General features: G+C 34.5%; 2 pseudogenes; one reads left to right on the top strand and one right to left on the bottom strand.

The window, feature by feature from the left end:
• Nucleotides 1-3,451: 3,451 nt before the first annotated feature.
• LOC126015985 (ubiquitin carboxyl-terminal hydrolase 33-like) lies at nt 3,452-21,220 on the bottom strand (annotated as a pseudogene).
• Nucleotides 6,396-6,495, top strand: LOC126028772 (uncharacterized; annotated as a pseudogene).
• Nucleotides 21,221-25,233: the final 4,013 nt, after the last annotated feature.

Here is a 25,233-nt window from a genome sequence, read left to right as displayed (position 1 = left end):
ATCAAAAAGAACCAAAGACCATGATATTGGACTTGAAATAATAAAGTAGATAGAGAAAAATTTAGGCAGAATTCTCCATAACATTGAAGCTAAAGAAATATTCAAAGCTGAAGCACACTGACAAAACAAGTGGAAGCAAAGATTTAAAAAACGGACTGCATTAAACTAATAAGCTTCTGCACTTTAAAGGAAATGAGGACCAGGACACCAAAAACTCACAAGGCAAGAGAGATACTATTTACTCAATACAAATCTGACAGGAGGTTAATATCTAAGATATATAAGGCACTAGTAGATATTAACAAGAATAAAATAACCCCATCACAAAAATAGGAAGAACAGATAAATAGAAAATTTCTCTTAAAATACATACAGATGGCTAGAAGCATGAAAAATCTTCCACATCTTAATTATGAAAGAGATGTATATCACAAAACTACAATGCAATAACCAACTCACACCACAGAGACTGTGATCAACTAGTTCTGGCATGGATGTGGTGATAAATGCATTATTATATCACATAGTAAAAATGTAGACTATTACATCCTTTTTAGAAATTAATATGGGTATTTATCAAAAAGCTAAGAATTGAGCTTCCACAAGACCCAGAAATACTGCACCTAGGAATATACCCTTGGAACCTAAAAACACAATGCAGAAAAGGCACTTATGTTCATTGCAGCACTATTTACAATAGCTCCATTATGAACAGCTACATGTTGTTTTGCCCAAGTTGCTCAGCTGACCTACCACCCATGGTAGCAGAGGTCCTCTCAGGAGGGACAAAAATAGACAGTAAAGAAGAGAGAACTGTAGACTTTGGGCTACATCCCAGATGATGCCCACTGGCTTTCTTATACCAAAGGTGCTTTGTGCAAGGATCTCATGCCCCACAACCTGCAGCAGCTTATCACAGTCACTGATGGAGTAGAAGCCAAAGATAAAGCCCCTTTGTAGGGGAACCAACAGCAAAGAAATGAGAGGGTCCCCTCAACCAGATTCTGGCCCAGGTACCAAAGGCCTTTCCATCTCAGGTGACCTCAGCAGCTTGATACAGATGGAGGAGAAGATGGAGAATACAAGTTGAGACAAAACCCAAATGAGAAGCTCTTTTCAAAACCTCCTGAAACTTTTTTCTAGATTACTTTCTTGACCCTATTTGTATCATTCTCTATATTGCTAGTTAAACTATGTATTTTACCTGTATAGATCTTAGTAGCTACTTTTTGTCCTATGACCACTGCATATAGATAATTATTTATACAACTTTTGTGGTTTAATATTAGTTTGTACAGTTCCTAGGAAATGCATAATGTTAGATCTTGAATGGTGCTCAGCTGTTCCTAGTTAACGTTTTCCAATTGCTGTAATACTTGATTGTATATATTATTTGCAACTTATTCTCAAATTATATCTGAAAAAATGTTCTAATGTCTTTGTCCATAGAAGTCAATGGAAAAGGAATGTGCATACTATAAACTCTTATTAAAATCAATAATACAGTCAATAATATTAAATTATATGAATGTTTTAGCAGACTTATTTTCAAACTGTAGATGTATCTACAGAAATATTCTTTTTTTTAGATACATTTTATATTTTCTTTTTTTTTATTTATTTAAACACCTTGATTACATACATGATTGTGTTTGGGTTTCAGTCATGTAAAGAACACCACCCATCACCAGTGCAACATTCCCATCACCAATGTCCCAAGTCTCCCTCCTCCCCACCCGACCCCCACCTGTACTCTAAACAGGCTCTCCATTTCCCTCAGACATTCTCATTATTAGGACAGTTCAAAATGTAGTTATTTCTCTAACTAAACTCATCACTCTTTGTGGTGAGCTTCCTGAGGTGAGCTGGAACTTCCAGCTCTTTTCTCTTTTGTGTCTGAAAATTATTATTGCAAGAATGTCTTTCATTTTTCTTAAAACCCATAGATGAGTGAGACCATTCTGCGTTTTTCTCTCTCTCTCTCTGACTTATTTCACTCAGCATAATAGATTCCGTGTACATCCATGTATAAGAAAATTTCAAGACTTCATCTCTCCTGACAGCTGCATAATATTCCATTGTGTATATGTACCACAGTTTCTTTAGCCATTCGTCTGTTGAAGGGCATCTTGATTATTTCCAGAGTCTTGCTATGGTAAATAGAGCTGCAATGACTATAGGTGTAAGGAAGGGGTTTTTGTATTGTATTTTTGTGTTCCTAGGGTATATTCCTAGGAGTGGTATAGCTGGATCCTATGGGAGCTCAATTTCCAGTTTTTGGAAGAATCTCCATATCGCTTTCCATAAAGGTTGAACTAGACGGCATTCCCACCAGCAGTGGATAAGAGTTCCTTTCTCTCCACATCCCCGCCAACACTGTTTATTCTCATTCTTTGTGATGTGTGCCATTCTCTGGGGTGTGAGGTGGTACCTCATAGTAGTTTTGATTTGCATCTCCCTGATGATTAGTGATGTGGAACATTTTTTCATGTGTCTTTTGGCCATGTGTATTTCTTCTTTGTCAAAGTGTCTGTTCATTTCTTCTCCCCATTTTTTGATGGGATTAGACGTTTTTTTCTTGTAAAGTTCTGTCAGTGCCTTGTATATTTTGGAGATTAGCCCTTATCTGATGGGTATTGGGTGAATAGTTTCTCCCACTCAGTGGGTGGCTCTTGTATCCTGGGCACTACTACAGAAATATTCTTATGATTTTGTTTACAGAAGTTTATGGAAAAGGAACTTGGATGCAATAGACTTTTATTACAGTGCTTGGTGTAAAAATGTTTAAGAATTTTCTAATCAAGTGTATCTGCAGAAAGATTCTAATGTTTATATTAAGGTAAAATGAAAAATGTTGTGATATGTATAATGCAAAGATATTGAAAAATCTGATTATTTTGAAAATGATGTATCCACAATCTAACCTATGATGCTTTTTACAGCCCACCACCTTACTTACTGCTAAAGGATTTTTTTAATTTTTATTTCCCAAATTTTTACTGTACCTATGCAAATTGACAGGCACTTTGAAGACTTATTTTACATCTGGTGCCAACAGAACAAAACTAAAATAAGTCCTTCTTAATTTTTCTTTTGTTTCCACAGAAAGGTGAAATTATTAGGTCACTCCTTCCCTTTATCCAAAACAAAGGTGTTTCCTTGATTTTTTTTTCTTTTCACCAAGGCCTTTGATTTAGAAAAGTCTATCTGGATAGATAATTTTGTCTCTAACTTTCTTTCCCACTTCTGGTGAATATGTACTGTAATAAAGAAAGGTCAGTCTAGCTTGACATGAAGAATGAGGGGAGAAGCAAACTGACTCCATAATTTTCTCCTGACTGGCTTACTTTATTAATTCCTCACAGCTACCTGCTTGAGACTCTATATAGGTTATCTCAGATGTTCTAAGGCAGCATTAAAACCAAGTCTTTCTTGTAATTAGCTTTTTGTGGTGGAACACCTCCATGAATATAGAGAAAATCATTATTTGAAATAGGACCAGGTTCAGCAAAAGTCTTATTTAGCCACTGCCGAGAAATATAAAACTAAAGGAGACTTGGTTCCATCGTGTTTAACAAATTTGATATCCTTCGCCTCTCTTTCTCTCTGTCACTGCTCTTTCTGTAGAAAAGAACATAAGCTTCTGCATTTTGTACAGTGGATTCTGAAACTTCAGTAACACTTTGATCATAAAATTCATACCACAGATTATTTAAATTGTTTCGGCAATAGGCAATATAGTGTCCATTACTTGCAGTTCCATGATGACAAATCACTGACAAAAGATCATAAGTAACAATCTGAGCTGGACTATCTTTAGCAAGAAATGGCTGGAGATCCAAACCCTCCAGGGGAAATGAAACATGGGTACTGATTTTGGTGGAAAACATCAATTCATGTCTGAATCTTTTAAGGTGGATGCTAAAATCTCAGGAAATTTTTGTACTTTACAAAACTTTACTTCATTCCTCAACTTTTTGCAATTATCACAACTGTACATATTGTCACCTTTCAGCTCATCTCTGGTGAAGAAAGCAGCTAGACAATCTTGCAAGGTTACTATTGGACCCCAAAACCAGCTAGGGACAATGAGACAACAAACCTTTTCACATATTCCATGAAATAAGCTATCCAGCCTTGTGGAGCATACGCCTCTCCACATGATCCTGCTTTTACTATTGAAGTTGGATGACTTGATGAATGCAGTTTAGCAAGGTCTTCCTTGCCAGGGATTGGCAAGGACAAATCTTGAAAAGTCTCCAGGGTTACAGATACCCTGTCACAGGTCAGACACTGCACCGATCTAATAATTGTTTCATCAAATATGTCTAAAATAACACTTCGGTATTTCTTATGCTGCTTTTTCCTCTTTGGAGATGAGGCAGTTTGAGCTTTTTAGTGTGTGGTTGTTAATCCAGGCCACAAATTGCTAGATTTAGGAGGGCTTGCTGACAAACGTGGATTAACACTTTCATTGGATGGGAGGATTTGTGGTGTAGACAGGTCATTCAAGTGGACATCAGTAATGCAGTCTGAAACTCTACTGTGCATTTGCACTTTGACAGTTTCCTGGTTCAAGTCGACTGTTCCTGACACTGAGTCTTTATCTGTATCTAATTCTTCTTCAGAATTTAATTTATTAATCTTATTATACATCTTCTCTTTTTGCCAATCTTTTGATATTTCTGAGTTGTTATCATCATCTTGAATCAACATTATAGTTTCATTATTATCTTCAGAAAAGCCTCTAGGGCCATTTTCATTTTCTGCTTTATCACTGCTGCTACAAGATTCACAGGACTGAAAATCCACATCTGATTGGCTCTTGTCTTCTTCCATGGTCTCCTCAGTGTTTATAGTTTGGGAATCTTCCTCTTCTTCCATGACCTGCTCTTTCAATTCCTCGTGAAGAAGATCCATTAAACATCAAAGGAATTCTTGAGCATCCTGCTGCAAATATCCTTGAAATGTTGGATTTACAGTTTTGATTCCTTGGAACAAATTAGTGGGTACAACAGATCCTGACCTGCTTTTATGCCATAATTCCGTCATCAACTTGAGGTAACTTTTACAAATAACAGCTAGTTATTGTTCGAGCTAGTCCTCCACAATCAAGAAAAAATTGTGTCAAAGGTGGGCAATTAGAAAGAGCCTGCAAAGCCGCATTCATGTAACAAGTATTTCCAATATTTTTCAAACCTGTACCTCTTGCTTAAAGTTCATCTTCTTCTTCCACTTCTATGTCCAGATCATCAACTAGGGTTATAAATATGGTGTGGGGTGATTCCACTATGTAGGGTAATTTTACAATGCACGATACCACTTCACAATCAATATTGAAAACCACAGTGTCTAAAAGGCAAAAAAGGGAGAGAATGTGAGAGAGTGAGAGAGAGAGAGAGAGAGAGAGAGAGAGAGAGAGAGAGAGAGAGAGAGATGTCTGCATAGAGCCAGCAGGGGAAGGTGGGAAGTTAACTTGGGACAGTGGTGGTGATAAAGTGATAAAGGACATTGTTTGACTGAAGCTCACTTGCAAACATCTTTGTAACTATCTCACATTGATTCCATTAAATTTTTATTTAAAAATAAAAGTAAATTAAAAAATTTAATTTTGGGTGATGAAGTGGTAGAATGGTGGTAAGGCATTTGCCTTGCATGTGGCTAACCTAGGACAAATGTAGATTTGATCCCCAGCATTCCATATGGTCCCCTTAGCCAGAAGCAATTTCTGAGCACAGAGCCAGGAGTAACCCCTGAGTGCCACTAGATGTGGCCAAAAAAAAAAGAAAAAATAATTAAAAAATTAATTTTTGAAAAATATTACTTTATCAACCTATTAATTTATAATTTTGTGAAATTTCAAGAGATTAACTATATTGATACATAAATTTGTAGGAGTTATCATGTCCACATGAAAAGAAATTTCTCTCCTACAAATGGGAAAAAGGACACATAATAAGAGAACAACAAATATCAAAACCATCAGAACTAAAATTTTTGTCAATCAAACTGATTTACAAAGTAGTGCAGGGAGAAAGTTTGGTAGTGTCTTTCAGAGAGTGGTAAAGGGAAGTGGTAAAGAAAGTGCATTTAAAGTGTGACTAATGGTATTGTAAACAGCACCTCAAGGAAGGAAGGAAGGAAGGAAGGAAGGAAGGAAGGAAGGAAGGAAGGAAGGAAGGAAGGAAGGAAGGAAGGAAGGAAGGAAGGGAGGAAGGGAGGGAGGGAGGGAGGGAGGGAGGGAGGGAGGAAGGAAGGAAGGAAGGAAGGAAGGAAGGAAGGAAGGAAGGAAGGAAGGAAGGGAGGGAGGGAGGGAGGGAAGGAGGGAGGGAGGGAATTAAGGAAGGAGAGAAGAAAGAAAGAAATTAAGGAAGGAGAGAAAGAAGGAAGAATTCTCGCTTCAGTAGCACATATACTAAAATTGGAATGATACAGAGATTAGCATGGCCCCTGAGCAAGGATGACACGCAAATTCTTGAAGCGTTTTAAAAATAAAAGAAGAATGGAGGAAGAAAGGAGAGAAGGAAGGATGGAAGAAAGGAAGGAATGAGGGAGTGAAGGAGGGAAACAAAGAAAGGGTAAGGAAGAAATACAGGAAAGAAGGAGAGAAGTAAAGAGGGACAAAAGGAAGGAAGGAAGGATGGATGGAAGGAAGGAAAGAAGGAAGAAAGAAAAGAAAGAAAATGAAGAAGGAAGGAAAGAAGAAAGAAGGAAGGAAGGAGGGAAGAAGGGAGGGAGAAAAGGAAAGAGGAAAGATGAGAACAGAAGCCGAGAAGGAAGGAATTAAGGAAGGAGAGAAGGCATAAAGGAAGGGAGGATGGAGGAAAGGAAGGAAGGAGTAAAGGAGGAAAACAAAGAAAGGGAAGAAAGCAATACAGGAAAGAAGGAGGGAAGTAAAGAGGGAAGGAAGGATAGAAAGAAGGAAAGAAAGAAATAAGAAGTAGGAAGAAAAGAGAGAAGGAAGGAAAGAGGGAAGGAAGAAAAGAGGGAAGGAAAGAGGTAGGTAAATGAAAATTGAGTATAAATAAACTAATATCATGAATTTTAACTTCAGATTCTATGCAGTTGAATTTCTGATTTGACAAACTGAAATTTATTACTTTTACCTTTTTGCTTAGAGTTTAAAGTTAAGAGAAACACAATTAGTGTCTCAGAGTTTTGCTTGTTTCTGCTATACTGATTTTTACTTCAACTGACAATTTTTGCTTCTAGCCCTGGCAAACCTATTTTGATGCTTTTTGCATGGACACTGTGTCAGAGAGGTAAGAGTCATGATAATAACTTTCTTAATATTTCTTAAGCGATTTCCTGAAGACAGTCGTCTTTTTGCCTATATTCAGCTCTAGCAATATGATGAAAAATTTCCAGAGGAATGAGATAAGTGATAATTTATTCTATTATTTTACTTTATTTTATTATTTGGATTTTTGAGTCACACCCGGCAGTGCTCATGGGTTACCCGGGCTCTGAACTCAAAAATCGCTCCTGGCAATGCATGAGGGACCATATATTATTCAGGGAATCATACCTGGGTCCTTCTGGGATTGGACACCTGCAAGGCAAATGCCCTATCACTGTGCTATCACTCAGGCTCCACAAGTGGTATTTTAAAGTCAACATACACAACTATGCTTTTTCTTGAGAAATACAGAATGAATATACCTGGAAATTCATCGGCGACTTTCTACTCCCCATTCTCAAGTTCCTTTAATTCAATGTTTTACTGCATTCTATGGCAATATTATTCTACAGCATTATTGTCATATTTCAGAACCACTGAAACCTTTGCAAAAGAACAGCAAAACATCTCAGCCACTATATTACCTTGAGTTTTTGTTTGTTTGTTGTTTACTGCAGTGGTGGCTTATTTTTGAGTACAAGATATACTTTATATTTGTATATATGTTCACAGATAATAAATATACTTGTTCTTATATTTTTTCAGGAAACTGACACCCCATTGCAAGTACTTAGTACAATATGAACCCAGGCTTCTGACAGTACAATCTATGTAGCAGTAATAATTGTTGTCTTCATAATATTTTTATAATTCTGTTTTTCTACAAATAAAATTGTATCAAGTAACTAAAAAATTACTTTCAGAATAAGATCTAAAATTATCCCTAAGGCCTTATACATTTTTAGATATTTCAAATAAACATTTTTTAATTTTATAAAAACTTATGTTTTATAAAATGTCAAGGATTGGACAATTGCCTTCCCTGCTGCCCCAATCTACATAAATCTTGAGCTTTCAAAGATAAAAGACAATTGTTGGCTACAGGATTCAGCAAATTGACCCAATCCCATAAAAGCCAGTAAACAATGATCGATTTATTTTCTTTTTCATCTCTTAGTTGACAAATGAAAGCTACACGTATTCAATATCTGTCTGACATTAGCAATGACTTTCTCTCATTTCAGTTCTCTGGACATGTGAAAAGTGAAATAGACTTAAGGATTCTAACCCACAGAATATTATACAAATTAGGTCCTAGTTCTTTACTAGTTTTTAAACCTTGTCTCAGTGTCTGTCAAACTACCAAAGCTGCAATTCATTTAATTAATTATGTAATGACAAAAACTAGTTTTCCTACCAGCCCTTTCTTTCTCATTTTCTAGGTTCTTGTGACTTCTCTTTGGGCACTAGACTGTGGATTTTGATATGATTTCTCCAGAACTTAATCCCATTTCTTACTTCTGTAATCTTTGTGCTTTAATTTAGAATCTATATCCACTCCTGGAAACAAAATCAAGAACCTTCTATTTTCTATGGGAAAACTAATTTGACCTATCATAGAACAAATTGAAATCAGAGGCTAAAATCATCCTGGATTGCACAGAATTTGCTCTATGACAAATGGACTTGTGAAAATGGAAGAATAGAAATCGACCTCTACTACCCATGGCCTCTGGTACTGATTTTCTTACAATACCTCTAACTGCAACAGGCTTTCTAACTCTAGTTCTGATATACTGCAACATAATTTATATCTTGGTGCTCTAAGAATACACATATAAAACCAAATATTAAATTATTTCCATTAACTTTTATTTGTAATATTTTAATTACTATCTTAGTATTAATTTTAGAGGAATTTGGGTAGTTAGAATACTGATCCTAATTCAGGTTTTCTCAAATACTTGTTTAGTTGTTAAAGGTTACTTCAGAAGTAGAAAAATCTAAATTGCTTTTTAAAAAAAATTGTATAAATTTTTATAATCTAAAATAAAATTAAATAATTTTAAGAAAGTTTTACATTCTACCCTTAGATTAAAATTATTATTTGGTTTCCTAAAACTTCAAGAAATATAATCTTTATTTTGAAAGAGAAAAAATTATATGGACTAAAAGAAAAATAGGGATACAAATAAGTGCACTGTTTTACTTCTAATAGCAAAAAAAGACTATCCAAATATTTTGGATTTAATGAGCTTGATCACAATTGAAATTTGTCAAGTTTTGTGACACTTTATGGAAGTTTATAGAATTTTCATAGTACTTAGAAAATACTTGATAAGTAGTATTCCTTGCTTTACTCCCTCTTTTATCCTTCATACTTCCTGCATGGCATGTGGTGAATTTGTGTGTGTATGTGCTCATAACTGCACATGTGTTAATAATCTATCATTATGTGGAAACTTTTCTTTGTTTTAGCTTTGCCCTTAATGTATAATTTCTATATCAATATTGTATAGTTTTGACTGGCATTAAAACTGTCTTTCAAAAGATAAGCTATCTTCAGGAAAGAATGGTATAGTATTAAAACTACAACTCCAGATCAACAACTATAATACCAAAAAAAAAAATCTTACAAATAGTATAGATATTAAGGTAACTTTGTAAGTAGAAAGATATTATTTCATAAAAGAATATTGGACCTGGGGCTAGAGCTATAGCACAGAGGGTAGGGTGATTGCCTTGCAGGTGATTGACCTGGGTTTGATCCCAAACATCCCATATGATCCCCAGAGTCTGGTAGGAGTGATTTCTGAGTGCAGCCAGAAGTAATCCCTGAGGGCTTTCCAGGTGTGGCCTGAAAAAAATGAATATTGGATGTATTCTTTTATTTATTTTTTTTTTTTAGAAATCGAGCTCTCCTAATTTATTTCTTTCACAAAGTGGATAATTAATGTGAGTTAGTAAAAAAATTTTTATGGTTACAATCTCTGTGATTCTTTAATATTTTACCTGTATGGGCTCATTTCTTTTTTTCCTCTATACCAAATTTAAGGATTGAAGTCAGTGGGAATAACCCCAGGCAAGCTGAATTAGGAGCTATCTGCCTAATCACTTAAGGCAGACTGTCAATTTTTAAAAATTGTTAAGTACATCTACATAGTCATAAAACATGTGGGTTTTCATAAAAATCCACATTATTATATTGCTAATACATAGAGAATGATTTCCTTTCTAAAACTTAAAGCCTTATGTAATCACAGAGTTTTGAAAACTATAAAAGTTTGACAGTTTATTTATTTATTACTCAACTCAAAAAGATATCTAGTAAGAACTACATGAACTGAATGTATAATCTATTTCTCAAATTATTTAAACTTTCTGGGCCTCAGCTTCTTGGTCCGTTGGGTGAGAAAGGTGAACAGGATGAAGTCTGTACCACAAAGTTGCAAAGTATATTGTTCTGGGCTGATAACTTGACAAAAGTTAACCAGCTAATTAGTAGCACCAAGACTAATCTCTAAAAGCTAGAATTTACTGATTATCCTGATCATGCCATTTACACTGTAAGAGATTATTAAGTTCCTATATTTAAAAAATTAGAATGTTTAAGTTATAAAAGTACTTTCCCATGTCTATGAAAGGTCACTTCTAGATCTGCAATATAGCTTGAATAGTTACAATACTTTATTAATTAAGTAGCAAAACACTATGAATTATAGTTAAAAGTTCAAAGTCAAACTTATTCCAGTGTATGTACAATTTATATTTTTCTTACTTTTAAAATAAATGGCATATTATTTGTAACACATCTATATATTCCAACCCTTTTAACATAAACCTAGTAGTTTTGAAGTTCCTGGCCATCTCAGTCTAATTAAGGGTTCAGGTAAGGTAACATTACACAAGTCAACAATTAGTTCCATGTCCATGTTTTTATAAAAGTGATGGTTTGTTAAATGACCAGGAGAAGCAACCTGGCAAAGAAGAAGTGTCTTTAATGAAACGAACTCTGTGCCATTCAACTTTTCTTATGAGGGACAGTAAGAAAAAGATATTTTTACTTTGTAGCACTAAATTTCTGAGGCCAGGGTTTCCCTTTGCCTTATGTGAATAAATGAGGCCCTTTATTGACTTCAACAACAAAAGAACATCTGAAATTATCACACATTACACATGACTCTTTAAAGTTAAAATCTGTCATATTTTGTTTCCACTAGTCAATTAAATCAGATTATCCTGTAATTTTATTTTAAGAATTACCTAAAAATAATAAAAAGAAATCATGCCACATAGTTCAACCAACTAGAACATAACAGCACATGTACCTGTTTGGTGGACTTATTTTCATGTTCTTCTTATATGGAAATTATTATACTAATTAAATATTCCATGAATATTTAAAGTGGCAATGCTTTTTAAAAAATGTTTTCAACTTGTAAATAAAAAAAGTTTTGACTGATAACCACAAAACCAATTATCTTTGTTATAGTACATTTGGTTTTCGTAGGAATACCATAGCAAAAGCACTGTTTTATACAACTCCCAATGCATATTTAAAATAGATAGAAAGGTGGCCTCTTCTGATGTACAAAGTAAGCAACTTTCAAAGACTATTTTACTTCCTAAATGCATGGTCCATGTTTCTAATCTACATAGAAACAGTTACTTAAATTATCATCTCTGGATTTACTAGACTAGAAAATCTGGTTTAGTCACCAATAAGTTCTTTTTCCCCATATGTTAATGATTTTAATCTAATTAATATATTTATTAAATACAATAATATCTTTTAATCTAATAAATAATATATTTATCTGGTCCTGCAAAGATTCTTAATTTTCTTTCTCTTTATCCCCTTTCTCATCCTTGTTTCTTTTCTATTTTTAATAACTTTATTTAAGCACCATAATTACAATCATGTTTGTAGTTGGGTTATCAAAAAGAACACCCCACTTTCACTAGTGCAACAAGCATTCTATTTTTCTCTCACTACCATTGCCATTATAGGTCTGTTACCATTAAGTTATAAATTATGACTGTAAGCAAAATTATGTAAATTGGAATAGGTTCTAGAGTTATTTTATTTCCTTTAATGAATGCCAGGATTTTTGTTTCCCCTCAGGAATGTTATAGCAAAAAATCATGTATTTTTGGATTTTAAAGTAATTTTCTTTTGTTTGTTTGTTTGTTTTTGGGTCACACCCAAAAACAGTGCTCAGGGGTTACTCCTGGCTCCACACTCAGAAATCGCTCCTGGCAGGCTCGGGGGACCATATGGGACGCCAGGATTCGAACCGATGACCTTCTGCATGAAAGGCAAACGCCTTACCTCCATGCTAGAAGTTACCTGACTTTAGAGCAGTTGGTAGTTGACTCTGCATATGAGGTTCAGTAAAAGAATTGGAGACTGATAAATGTTTTTGAATCACATAGAACAAAAGAGACAATTATAGAAGTCTCAATTCCATTTGCCACACAGTTCAAGTTTCATTAAAGACAATTTTCTTTCTTCCAGGTTGCTTCTCCTTGTCATTAAACAAACCATCACTTTTACAGAAGAAATCTGTGATAGTCCTGTGTCCTTTATATAGTCCTTTATATATGTGATATAAAGCTAATTTTAAGGAATTTTTCTACCTCACCATTTTATGTTGAGGTGTACTTAAATTAACAAAGTTAAAGATTGTGTTTCTTGAATATCATGCACTCAGAATTTGCTTTTGAAAACTTTCTTCTAGTAATCTTAATGATGGTGTACGCATTTGCAATACAAGCTTTCACTGGCAATATAATTCAGTAAGAAATCCATACCTATGAGTTCTAAAAAAGCTCATAGTAAAACAAAGCACAATACTGAGATAATTAGTTTGTTTTAGTGAGAAAATGTTTTATATATGTGCATAGGAATGCTGAGTACTGCTCTAAATTTAAGTCCCATTAGAAAACACAGTGATTAACTACTGGAATACACTGATTGTTCAGGTAACAGATGGACATGCCACAATGAAATATTTCCCTTTCTTATTTACAAACAAAGAAACATTTTGAATGTGTGTAAAGTGAAAACATTAATGAAACATCAGCTTCCTAGATTTAATGTTATATATTGACATATATCTTTTATCATATGTAGCCTCAATTTCAATATTTTTGGATGATTTATATATATATAATTATAACCCATGAAGTTTTGTGATTTCACTTTAAAAGAGCTGACTTCTTTGGAAAGAATTATATACCTACAACATAATGAGGTAATTAATTAGGAAACAAAAGGTTTTTCTTCTGTTTTAGACATTACACTTCTAAGACACAAGCAACACATGAATGCAACATATTAGGGGTCATCGCGTTATCCTCCATAGTGATTTTACTATCAAATTATTTATCCTTTTTTTAACATGAAAATATATGAAAAAATGTTATAAGAACAATTGATGTAAAATGTGCCGTAAGTTGCCATATTGCTTTTATAAATGTTTTAGATTTGCCAGTGTGAAAAGCATACTACAAATAAAAATAATTAATTTATTTTTTGTCTAACAATTGTATTTTCTGAGAAAAAGAAACTTCATTGGAATCAAACACTTTAGAAAATCATATTAAATGGCTCCAAATATATTTACTTAAAATACAATTATTACCAAAAGCATATTTAAGAATATTGTCCACATAATCTTTACTTACAATTACTTTAAAGCATACTCCATTATCAACGGTCATCAATTTACTGTACATTCATTTTCCATAGGAAATGAGAGGAGTGAAATAAATTGTAAAGAACATAAGGGAAAACTCCAAAGATTATAAACTGGATTCTCAGATGATGAAATTGTCTATTCTTTGTTATGCTGACATACCTACCAAAATATGGGCATTGGTTGCTATTATTATTTTTAATAATTTCTCTCCAAATATCAATGCCCCAACTCCTTCCTCTTGTGGATGTTTTAATTGAAAAAAGAGCATTCTTATGAAATTAAATTAACATTCTTGAGATAGGGAGATTTTTCTGGGTTTTCCCAGTGTATGAATATAATTATATAATTCTCCTTCAGAAGAGAACGTGGAGAAGTCAGAATTAGTCAAAAGGAGATGTAATGAAAAATTACATGTATTAAAAATTAATGAAAAAATACTGATTTGGAAGACATAAAAAGGGGCCATGAATTGCAATAGTTTTTGGACCTGAGTAATGTAAGAGTGAGTATTAACTTGAAAATAGTTGATTTTGGCTCAATTTCTGGAACCATACATGCTTCAAGAAGCACTGCTAGGGTGATTCCTGAGCACAGATCTTAGGGAATAAGCTCTTAATTTAGCCAGATATGGACCCCAAAACAAAAACACTAATAGTAAAGACAAATTTAAGAATTAAAGGGGCCAAAGTGGTGTCACAAGTGGTAAGGCATCTATCTGCATTGCCCACGCTAGCCTAATACTGACTGCAGTTCAATCTCCTGGTGTCCCATATGGTCCCCCAAGCCAGGAGTGATTTCTGAGTGCATAAACAGAAGTAACCCCTGAGTGTCACCGGGTGTGGAACAAAAACCAAAAATAAATTAATTAATTAAAAGATGATTTTCTATTATATGTCCTCAGTGTAAAAAGATTGAAAGCCAAAAAAAGATTGACCTGAAAAATGTAGACAATCTCTGTCACCTACCATGTGACAACATTTCCTGAGGCCTCCAGAAAAAATACTACTCTATTAACTCATTTTCTTGAAGTATTTGAACTCAAGAATAGCAAAATAGGGGCTGGAGTGGTGGCACAAGTCATAAAGGAGTCTGCCTTGTGCATGCTAGCCTAGGAAGGACCTTGGTTCAATTCCCTGGCATCCCATATGGTCCCCCAAGCCAGGGACGATTTCTGAGCACATAGCCAGGAGTAACACCAGAGTGTCATGGGATGTGGCCCAAAAAAACAAGACAAACAAAAAAGAATAGAAAAATAATACAATTGTATTTTTTAACTCACCAATATATTATAAAGATAATAAGAAGATGATAAATAAAATTCAGAATACTTTATTAAAAATCATGTATTTTCGTGTTAAAAAATATTTTTAGGGACCAGAGCACAGCAGGTAAGGTTTGCTTCGAATGCAGCTGACCATGGTTCTATCCTTGGAATCTGATATGGTTCTTTCGAGCCTGCCAGGAGAGATTTCTGAGCGCAGAGCAGTAGTAACTTCCGAGCACTGCCAGGTGTGGCACAAAAAAAAATTTTTTTTTTCTTTTAAAAATTGTATTACCTGCATCAGTTAGAAAATTTTGTGGCAAATGACTGTATTTGTTCTCTTTTTAATTCAGTTTACTAAAAAATCTTTTTCTTTTTTAAACTAAAAGCACTCTATTTCTTTGTCCCTTAAACGTGGCATATTTGATACATATTTAAATGTGTAATCTCTAATAGATGAAGCACTACATCTTTTCATTGTATTTAACATTAATTTCACATGTCTTTGTTTTTCAAATTTGTGTCTATTTCTCTGCTATTGTTTTTAATAACAATACAATAAACTACAATTTTGACAGTTTGCATTTTTGTCGTGTCATCTTATTTTCTAATTTTTGTCCTTTTCAAGGAAAACTATTTTTGTCAAGGGCCATTTATCTGTCAACCATCACATGTACTTCTTCATAAAATCTTAGGAATATTACAGATTCTTAGGTTATTATCAAATAGTTTTCTATCTCAGCTACTTTATTTGTCTAGGCTAATCTAATAAAATACTATGACCCTTTCACTCAATTTTGCTGTGGAAATGAAGAGGGGTGTGTGTGGTCTATGTGAGAGAGAGAGAGAGAGAGAGAGAGAGAGAGAGAGAGAGAGAGAGAGAGAGAGAGAGAGAGAGAGAAAGGGAGAGGAGAGAGGAAAGAAAGGAGAAAGGAGAAAGGAGAGAGGAGAAAGGGGAGAGAGAGAAAGAGAGAAAGGAGAGAGAGGAGAAAGGGGGAGAGAGAAAGAGAGAGAGAGAGAGAGAGAGAGAGAGAGAGAGCTCCTCATTGAGCCTGTAAGAAGAGCATTTATTTCCTTGCCTTTTCCAGCTTTGAACTTTATTTGGGGGGCTGGATAGATAGTATAATCGGTAGAAGAATTGCCTTCCAAATGCCCAACCCGGATTCAGATGTGACCCAAACCACCACCACCCCTAGAAAAAGGAAAAAACGAATTTCATTCTTTCTTTTCATTGGCTTATATTTATTTAGTCCTTCCACATTTACTGCCGGCAGTATAGCATCTTGTTTTGTTAAATGCATTTCCTCCTTCCCTTATTTCTTCTTTCTTCTTTCTTCCTCTAAAAGGACATCATTGACCTAAGATTAGATCGTTGGATACACTTGAATAATCCCCATTAATTTCTCATTTCAAGATACTTAACTTGATCACATCTGGAAAATCCCTTTCAACACATACAGCATTCTCAGGTGTCAATGATTAGGACATGGAAAATTTTGCTATTATTCATCCAACAATAGTAGGTCTATAGAATTGAAGCCAAAAGGGGAATTTTAGACTAATTGGCCTCCTGCTTCCTTTATTCTATATTATTCCTGGCTTTATTTAAGATGGATCACAATTTGCTTTTACAAAAATTTCTTTCCATTGCTTTCTAACATTTTCTTTCCCATAATAGCCATTTACATGTTTTCTTATGCTCAGTTCTATTAGATTTTGCTTATTTTTTGACTTTATATTCATCCCACTCACATTTTTGTATTTTCATTTTCTTAAATTCTCTTGATTCCTAAATCTACATCCTAAATCTTGTTCTCTTATTCATAAAAATCTACCACTACTAAGTTGCATATATTTCTATAATTATTATAAAATGGTTTTCTTTCTCTACATGCCTCTTTTTCTTCCTCAATATTGTCCTAATGTTTTCTATGTTTTCTCAATTTCAATTTCTATATTTAGGCCCAAATTGCTTTATTGAAGTTTTTCCTAACTTGGTAGCTTAGTATATTTCTCTATCCAAATTCATGTTCCACAATAATACATTATTCATATTCTAAAGCTCAAAAACTCAAAATATTTTGAGAATAATCTTACATAAACATAAACCCTTATAATAAGTTTGTAATTTTGACTGTCTGAGGGAATGGCATTTTAAACCTAATCCTTCTCTACACATATTCCTTCTATCATTTCTTTTAAGTCCTAGTCACACTAGAACCTGTTTCTCTGCATATATCTTCAATTTTTATATGGACTTGTGTTTATAAATCAACCCAAATAACATTTTGCCTGGCTAAAATCCTCATTCAATCCTCTAAATTTTTCCTTCTGGTCAGAATACTTTTTGTGTCTTCGTAATAGCAAATACAAATACTCTAATACATCTCTTTATCAAGTATTTTGTAATTTTCTTGAAAGCACAAATAATTGTTTTATTAATTCTGATATCCCTAGGACTAGTAAAAAGACTTTACTCCTAAATCGTTATTTGAGTTAAGTCTCTGGAATGATTACCTATAACTTAACTGTTGCTTTAAACTTCCTGTGCCTCAGTTTAATCTTTTATAATAATATTATCTGTAATATGATAATTTATTTAAATCATTCTATAAATTACTTATATTAGAATCTTCCAAATAATAAATATGATACTTTTTGGGCAACACCCGGTGACGTTCAGAGTTTACTCCTGACTATAGACTCAGAAATCGCTCCGGGGGGGTCCATATGGGATGCCGGGGGATAGAACCAAGATCCGTCCTAGGTTAGGGCATGCAAGGCAAACACCCTATCATTTGCGCTGCCTCTCTGGCCCCTAAGTATTATACTTTAAAGTAAATGTTACTTAGAGTATATTGGATTATAACCACAAATCAAAAATTTAACTCATATATATTTAATATCATTAACAATAAATTTATTGGTAAATGTGTTTAAAAGGATGAAATTATTCAGAAACAAAAGGATAAAATTGTCCAGGATGAAATTATTCAGTAATTAGTATAGTTGTTTTGTCAGAAAATAAGAATAGAAATATGAGTGCATTTTTCATTTTGTTCCCCTGATACTGCTTCTAAGCATATAGTTGCCTCCAAAAAAAATACCCCTTTGGTTGAATTAAGTCCATGGGACTACAGAACAAAATGAGAAATTATCCTCTTAATTAGCTACAGTAAGGTTCAATTAAATTATTTTCTGAGAATTAATAAAAGTGGAAGAATTTTCTAGGTCTTTCTTTTAAAGGAAACACTTTAAGTCACTTTAAAAATCAAAAAGATTACCATGAAAATTTCTTGACCAGAGTGGAGAATTCTCTAGACAACTGCAATTAAAAAAATAAAATTAAGAAGTCTAATATTGGCATAATGTTTCTAAATTACTAAGATCGTCATATAATTTGCCCAGCAGTCATTCTTTGAGTAAGCCCCTTTTAGATAGAGAATTTAAGCAGGAAATTGAATCTTCAAAAAGAAGAATCAATGAAGCATTTTGTCTTGTTATACTTACATACAGATGGATGGGCAAATGTTCAAGTATAAGAAATCATAAAATTTGTGATAATGAATAGTAGCATTATCTAGTTTTATTCTATACTTGATATTTGGCTTGTGAAATGTTACCTAATTATTTATGTGTGATATTGTACTATATCACTTATAACATCACTTTTATAGAAATAACATCTTTGTTTTATGTTTTTTTTTTTGTTTTGGTTTGGTTTCTGGGGTCACACCCAGCGTTGCTCAGGGCTTACTCCTGGATATGCGCTCAGAAATCACCCCTGGTATGCTTAGAGATGCTGAAAATCAAACCGGGATCCTTCCTGTGTTGGCTGTGTACAAGGCAAAAGCCCTACCACTGTGTTATCTCTTTGGCTCTCATTTTTGTTGCTTGTGACAAATGTTATTATATGAAGTTATAATATTTCAGTTATATTCAAAATATACTTAAAGATAAATGTAACAGATAGTTTAAAATTTGTTAACTAGTCTCTTTCTAAGAGAATACTGTCCCTTTTTGATATAATGCATCTAGTTCTTCATGAGATTTATAAAAAATAGCATTTATTTTGGATATTTAAAATGAGGTTTTTCAGCAAAGCAAAATAGCAGAAAGCTGTCATTATACTGAGTATTACTAAATTTAGCTAACAGTTACCATGATGAGGACTGTTCCAGCAACTTTTAAAACGGAGTTCTTTCTTACTATAGAAAATATCTTCTAATGTCATTGAGCCATTACCAGGGAAATGGTCCCATAGTGGTTAGCTAAAGGGCAGCTTCTGTACTCACTTGTTAATGTCTCTGGCAGATTAAACATACAAGCTTCTGAATCCTCTCTTTATACAGGAAATCAAGAATAGCAAAGGTGGGGCAGGAGCGATGGCATAGCAGTGGGGCATTCTCCTTGTACGCAGCTGACCCAGGACGGACTACCATTCAATCCCCCTGCGTCCGATATGGTCCCCCAAGCCAGGAGCGATTTCTGAGTGCATAGCCAGGAGTAACCTCTGAGAGTCACCAGGTGTGGTTCCCCTCTCCCCCCCAAAAAACAACAGCAAAGGTATATTTACTCAAATTTGTTTTCTACTCTCAACCAGTTTTTACAAACCTGAATTTTCTGCCCCTTACTCATTCACCTGTGAGGAAGACCCTCACCAACTCTCAAGGGAAAACAAATTTAAGCCCCCTTTTTTCTTAATACTTGTCTTTTTCAATATAACCCTCACCATTCTATAGGATCCACAGCACAAATATCAACTACTTTCCTCAATCTCCAAAGTACAGCTGTATCATGAAGCAGAGGTAGTATTTACCCTCACACTACTGACCTGGGTTCAATTCCCATCACCCCATATGACCCCCCTGCAAACATTGCCATGAGAAACACCTGAGCATCACCAGGTATGGCCCCAAAACAAAAATAAATAACAACAGCCAAAAACACATAAAGTAGAGCTTTGTCTTTACTTTAAGAGATAGAACTTTATTTTTAAGAATGTATGGAGTCATTTTGAATATATCATATAATTTACATACATTGTACAAGACAGTGGTCATGACTTAAATTATCTGCTAAAATTTAGTATGTATTATGAAATATATAATTTTTTTTGCTTTTTCGGGCCACACCCATTTGATGCTCAGGGGTTACTCCTAACTAAGTGCTCAGAAATTGCCCCTGGCTTGGGGGGACCATATGGGACACAGGGGGATCAAACCACGGTCCTTGCTTTTCTAGCACTTACAAGGCAGACACTTTACCTCTAGCACCACCTCACTGGCCCCAAAATATATAATTTATACTAAAAAAGTAACCCAGGGAAATAAAATAAATGCAGTGTATTTTGAGTTCTGATATATATTTCCAATCGACTTCTGGTTTTAAAAATGACAGAGCAGGGGCTGTCACAATACTATAACAGGTGATGTTTGCCTTGCACACAACTGGGGTTTGATTGCTGGAACCCCATTTGGTCTCCTGAAATCACCAGGAGTGACCTGTGATTGCAGAGCCAGAAGTAGGCCCAGATCACTGACAGGTATGGCAAAAATAAATGAGCAAAGTGAGAAAGTATTTGAACTAGGTATTTGTGCATTTAGTTAATTCAATTTTTAAATGATCATTAAAAAAACCCAGTTAATTATATTCAAAATTTGAAAGGTGATATATTACAAATCTTTTTCCTCATATTAAAATTAATATATAATACCAAACCCTTATTACTAAAAGTAATAGATAATATTTTGGCTTAAATACTTCCTATCTTTTATTTTAATATATATCTCTTGAATGACATTAAAAAGGAACTAACTCAAGCTGTTTGAGAGACAGGACAAGTGTCATGGTATATGCATGGTGTGAACATCTATTCAATCCTCATTGCCAAATCATCCCCTAACCATCAAAATGTTCAACCCTGGACACCTCAACACCAGCGTTTTCAACCATTGTGCCGCAGGACACTAGTGTGCCATGAGATATTGGCTGGTGTGTCGTGGGAAAAATTCCAATTTCATGCGTAACAATGCGGCTTCGGCATGATTTGTCTATTTGTGAGCAGAAGCGCATGTTACAGACTATAAAAACTAAAGACAGAGACTGAGAGCTATTGACGAAGAGCTACGAGTATGTCTTTCTTTGATTTCTGCCAGAATATCAGCTGCGTGTTCAGCCAAACAGGCCCAGGTTTCTCACTGAGTAAGTAAACAGAAATATAAACAATTATAAAATACTTTTTTATTCCATAATAAAGTAATTATAAAATAATTTATTTGTGTTTATTTGATTCACATTCAAAAGAATTTTTATATGTAGTCAATATAGGCACAGAGTTAATTTTTTTTTTACATTTTCTAACGGTGGAGTGTCTCGTGATTTTTTTTTTCATGAAAAAAGTATGCCTTTGCACAAAAAGGCTGAAAACACTGTTCTATACACCATTGTGGGGGCTGAGTTATCCTTGGAACTACAGTGTCTTTGACAACACATCTTTGAGTTCTATTAACAAACTACTTTCCAAATTGATAATCACATAGAGGGGCCCCTAGGCCTTCTGAGCATATCTAGGAAGATGCATAACTCTAAAAAGCTAAACTCTAGTTTAAAATATGGAAAACCAAGGGTTAGGGAAATAGTTCAATCAGATGAAGCACAATTATGCATTAGATTCCAAGTTTCCAGCATTTTGTAGTATACCCATGAATATAGCCCTAGTGACTCATGGACACTGTCAGGTGGACCCTGGTGGCCTCAAGAATTAGTGAGTCAAGCTGTAAATGCATCCTCCAAGTCTGAGTAGTGATTCTCCTGGCCCACAGTACCATGCAGAAAATCCCTGGCAGTGAACCACTGGGCTTCCTTGAGCATTCTACAGGAGGCCTGGTAATGGATATGGTAGAGATTTAAAAACAGAAGAAATTGATAAGATTTGTTAACTAATGATGAATTAAGCCAATCAGCAAGGTTTTGAGAAGTCACTATGCTGATAGCTTCTTATAACTAAAGCCCTTGCAATCTTGCCTCCAGATTTAAGTATGACGATTTGGTGTGGTAACTATTTGACGCAACTCTGCTGCTACTTACAATAAATTTTACCCTGGAAAAATCTCTTTCTAACTGCAGTCTGTTTTCCTCAGTGGGTTTTCCTTCTTCAGAAAAATGTTTTTTTGCCTGGATACTATCTTTGGTCCCTTCAAAGGAAGATCTGTTTATCTAAATTTAGACCAGTTTCTGTGTAGATTCAATCTATTTTCATATGTTTGTGATGACTATAAGAAATGCTTTTCATGGGGTCTGAGCTGTGGCACAAGCTGTAAGGCATCTGCCTTGCACATACTAGCCTAGAACAGACAGCAGTTTGTTCCACTGGTGTTCCATATGGTTCCCCAAGCCAGGAGCGATTTCTGAGCGCATAGCCAGGAGTAACCCCTGAGCATCACAGGGTGTGACCCAAAAAAAACAAAACAAAACAAAACATACTAAAAAGGAAAGGAAGAAATGCTATTTGTCACTGATATTATAGATACTTTAATTTAGGAAGTATCCAAATTAGTGCTTGGAGTTAGACTTCTGACTCTACACTCAGGAATCTCTCCTGGCAGTCTTGGAGTACCATGTGGGATGCCAGGTATCGAACCCAGGTTGATCGAGTACAAGATAAATACCCTACCTGCTGTGCTATCACTCCAGCCCCAGATACTGTAATATATCAATAACAATTTATACCTCAACGTGTAACATGAACATATTATAGAAAGGCTTTGAATTTTTATTTTAAGTGGGAATATGGAGTGCATGCTGGGAACGGGGTAGAGGGAGGACAACATTGTGGTGGGAATGCCCCTGATTCAATGCCACTATGTATCTAAAATTTTACTGTGAATGATTTGTAATCCACTTTGGTCAAAATAAAAATTATTTTAAAAAGTAATAATTATAGGTAGTTGAATGTGAATATGTAAATAAATAATTGTAGTATAGCACACAGATTAAATACTACACAAGGTTACATTACAGATTTTTTTCTTTATTTTCATTTAAAAATATCATGTTTTATAAAAGTTGTTTTCAACATTAAGTCAATATTATGTTTGAATATTGGATTTGTTATGATATTAAAGTGGCCCTTAATTCTGGACAAAAAAAGAAAAGTTAGATATGAGTCTCTATATTTAAATATATAAGATATCATATATATATATACAGAGCACTCACTCAATACTTGAATTACCCTTCCAGTCTAACCAGAGAAGCTTAGAATCAATAAGTCTAACTATAAAACATAAAGAAAAAGAAAAAGTGCAATCAAAACTAATAGAATTGAATGTAAAATAATGTAAAATTAATATAAAATTTATAAATGTGTTTAATTTGAAAGTTTAATTTATAATTTTAATTAATATAAAGTACTAACACTATTAAACACAATTTAAAATTAAATTTAAAATTTTGAATTAAATTAGAATTTAAAATTACAATAATTATAAATATAAATTATAATAAAACAATCATGTGGCACCAAAAGAAAATAAATATATAATAAGTATCAGAAATTCAAGGTTTGATTTTCTTTTTTTTTTTAATTTTTTTTAATTTATTTAAACACCTTAATTACATATATGATTGTGTTTGGTTTCAGTCATGTAAAGAACACCACCCATCACCAGTGCAACATTCCCATCACCAATGTCCCAAGTCTCCCTTCGCCCACCCCGACACCCGCCTGTACTCTAGACAGGCTCTCCCATTTTCCTCATACATTCTCATTATTAGGACAGTTCAAAATGTAGTTATTCCCTAACTAAACTCATCACTCTTTGTGTGAGCTTCCTGAGGTGAGCTGGAACTTCCAGCTCTTTTCTCTTTTGTGTCTGAAAATTATTATTACAAGGGTGTCTTTCAATTTTCCTTAAAAAACCCATAGATGAGTGAGACCATTCTGCGTTTTCTCTCTCTCTCTCTGACTTATTTCACTCAGCATAATAGATTCCGTGTACATCCATGTATAGGAAAATTTCATGACTTCATCTCTCCTGACAGCTGCATAATATTCCATTGTGTATATGTACCACAGTTTCTTTAGCCATTCGTCTGTTGAAGGGCATCTTGGGATGTTTCCAGAGTCTTGCTATGGTAAATAGTGCTGCAATGAATATAGGTGTAAGGAAGGGTTTTTGTATTGTATTTTGTGTTCCTAGGGGTATATCCTAGGAGTGGTATAGCTGGATCGTATGGGAGCTCGATTTCCAGTTTTTTGGAGGAATCTCCATATCGCTTTCCATAAAGGTTGAACTAGACGGCATTCCCACCAGCAGTGGATAAGAGTATTCCTTTCTCTCCACATCCCCGCCAACAACTGTTTATTCTCATTCTTTGTGATGTGTGCCATTCTCTGGGGTGTGAGGTGGTACCTCATAGTAGTTTTGATTTGCATCTCCCTGATGATTAGTGATGTGGAACATTTTTTCATGTGTCTTTTGGCCATGTGTATTTCTTCTTTGTCAAAGTGTCTGTTCATTTCTTCTCCCCATTTTTTGATGGGGTTAGATGTTTTTTTCTTGTAAAGTTCTGTCAGTGCCTTGTATATTTTGGAGATTAGCCCCTTATCTGATGGGTATTGGGTGAATAGTTTCTCCCACTCAGTGGGTGGCTCTTATATCCTGAGCACTATTTCCTTTGAGGTGCAGAAGCTTCTCAGCTTAATATATTCCCATCTGTTAATCTCTGCTTTCACTTGCTTGGAGAGTGCAGTTTCCTCCTTGAAGATGCCTGTAATGTCCTGGAGTGTTTTGCCTATGTGCTGTTCTATATATCTTATGGTTTTGGGGCTGATATTGAGGTCTTTAATCCATTTGTATTTTACCTTCGTACATGATGTTAGCTGGGGGTCTAAGTTCAATTTTTTGCAAGTAGCTATCCAATTGTGCCAACACCACTTGTTGAAGAGGCTTTCCCTGCTCCATTTAGGATTTCCTGCTCCTTTATCAAAAAATTAGGTGGTTGTATGTCTGGGGAACATTTTCTGAGTATTCAAGCCTATTCCACTGATCTGAGGACCTATCCTTATTCCAATACCATGCTGT

This window comes from Suncus etruscus, chromosome 1 (assembly GCF_024139225.1).
Source record: "Suncus etruscus isolate mSunEtr1 chromosome 1, mSunEtr1.pri.cur, whole genome shotgun sequence".
NCBI classification, from domain to species: domain Eukaryota; kingdom Metazoa; phylum Chordata; class Mammalia; order Eulipotyphla; family Soricidae; genus Suncus; species Suncus etruscus.
This window is presented reverse-complemented; position numbering and strand designations above follow the sequence as displayed.